General features: G+C 37.7%; 1 protein-coding gene across 4 annotated transcripts in view; it reads left to right on the top strand.

Annotated features, from left to right (window-relative positions):
- Window positions 1-2,500, top strand: part of LOC137627750 (sphingomyelin phosphodiesterase-like) — a 270,093-nt gene that overhangs the window by 246,358 nt on the left and 21,235 nt on the right. The gene's annotated exons all lie outside the window — the stretch shown is intronic.

Raw genomic sequence — 2,500 nt, forward strand, 5'->3', positions numbered from 1 at the left:
GTGCAGCCAATAATAGTATTTTACGTCTCTTCAGACGGAGGTGTCTTTTCCTGGGACACCTCTTCAACTTCTTCCTGAGACACTTCTTCAATTTCTTCCGAGGGCATTGTGATCGGAAGTTGCTGCCGCTGCTTCTTTTTTCGCAAGAGCATCCTGTAGGGAGCCATGTGTTTATCGATCTTGGTGCAGAATTGTACAGAACGAACCATATCCTCGTCCCACTCTTGCGACATTTCTTTCACCTCATTCGCAAGCTTGCAGAGCTTGGCAAGCCGTTCTAATGTTAAGCCCGTTTCTTCGACATTTTCTTGGATCTCTTCCTGCGTTTCACTCTCGTCTTCACTTGCCGATTTCGTCAGGTCTTCGAGGTCTGCGGCCGCGTGACTTCTATTGTCTTTTAACATATCGAGAAGCGTCACCTTCTCAGCAATCGTCTTCATCTTTCGGTGGTGTTTAGGCTCACTACCAGCCTTAGTAGAAGCAGAAGGCTTGGGAGGCATTGTACAGTAGGGTTTAACAGAAAGTTCAACAAAAAGTTCAACTTAAAACAGTCACGCACAGCACAGATTAAAGTTCACAATAACTTAACGTCTACACAGCGATACGGCGGGAGACAAAGTGACCGCGAAAACGTAGATGCTGGAAGTTGGAGATGCGGGTAAAACACCAATCACAGGCTAGATAACAAAACTTGAGTTCTGATTCGTCATCTATCAGCGCTTGAACCAATCACAACCCGTCTTATATGCTACGTAGGTTACCAATTCAAAGTACAAGATACCCTGCATACAGTATACTGTACAGTAATAATAATACTGTAATAATAATAATAAATAATGATACTGTAATAATAATAATAATAATAATAATAATAATAATAATAATAATAATAATAATAACAATAATAATTTTAATAACAACAACAACAATAATAATAATAATAATAACAATAATAATGATAGCTTTACGTACGCTATTTTACGCTTTTGTTGTAGGATGTGTGTCTCTCTCTCTCTCTCTCTCTCGTACGCTTATTCGAAATGTGATTTTTGCAACAAAGAATATTATTGGATGCAGTACTACGTACGTATACATACAAAAGATTCATGGAAAAGAAGCACATCCATTACATTTGTAGTACAGTAGTAGCCAAACAGCAGCCTTACACCATTCTAATATGGTATGACTGCATCTGATTTGCGTTTCATGTTCGATTTAATTTTACTACGTACTGTATACAGTACTGAATTATCGTATGATCACATTCTCTTTTCGTGTTTTATTTCTTTCTGTGCTTAATTATATGTCATATGTAATGCAATGAACAATCAGTAAGAGCAGATATTACTAATTACAGTATTAATGGAATTACAGGTAACGAAATATCGTATTTGGGGTCTTCGAATATCACGGTATTTTCGAAATTTCCGGAAAATCCGCGATATGTATATATATATATGGGTTATGGAAAAAACCCGCGAAGTGGTGAATCCGCGATGGTCGAACCGCGAAGTAGCGAGGGTTCACTATATATATATATATATATATATATATATATATATATATATATATATATATATATATATATATATATATATATATATATATATATATATATATATATATATATATATATATATATATATATATATATATATATATATATATATATATACAGTGATACCTCTGGATACAAAAGTTTCTGCTTACGAAAAATTCAGGGTACGAAAAGCAATACGAAGATTTTATGCCCCAGTATACGAAATAATTTTCAGGATACGAAAAGCTTACGAGATCCCAATTCGTCGCTGAGAGTAATTTTAAAAAGCGCGCGCCGCCAGACTTTGAACTCACTTACAGCCACCCGCTCACCCATTGGTTATCTCCTTACTCAGATGCTAGCTGCCGCCATAAGATCCTGCTTTCCTATTGGTTGGCAACTATCCCACCTTGCTTACGCATGGGCGTTCATCTCTCTCTCTCTCTCTCTCTCTCTCTTTTTGTTCCGACTGCGGTATCGTTAACATTGACTTCATGTGCTTTCGCTTGTTTGACGTAGTGTTAAATACATTCGTACGCCACGTGTTATCGTTATTAAGCATTCTTTACTGTGTACTGTACTGTATTAGTGTTTACTACATAGTATATAACGTACGTAGTGTATTATTGAGCTTAATACTGTAGCCAATTAGTGTTTACTACATAGTATATAACGTACGTAGTGTATTATTGAGCTTAATACTGTAGCCATGGGTCCCAAGAATGTTGCCGAAGGAAAGAAGAAGACGATGATGCTCTCGATGGAGACGAAACTCGAAATCGTGAAAAAGTAAGAGTCTGGCATGCGTTTAAGTGTGATCGCCAAGGAGTATGGCCGGAATCCGTCTACGATAGGCACCATCCTGAAGCAGAAGGCGGCCATCGAAGCAGCGACACCTTCTCAGGGCGTCACTATTTTCTCCAACAAGAGAACCCACGTGCATGACGAGATGGAGAGGCT

Source organism: Palaemon carinicauda, chromosome 35, assembly GCF_036898095.1.
Source record: "Palaemon carinicauda isolate YSFRI2023 chromosome 35, ASM3689809v2, whole genome shotgun sequence".
Classification (NCBI taxonomy): domain Eukaryota; kingdom Metazoa; phylum Arthropoda; class Malacostraca; order Decapoda; family Palaemonidae; genus Palaemon; species Palaemon carinicauda.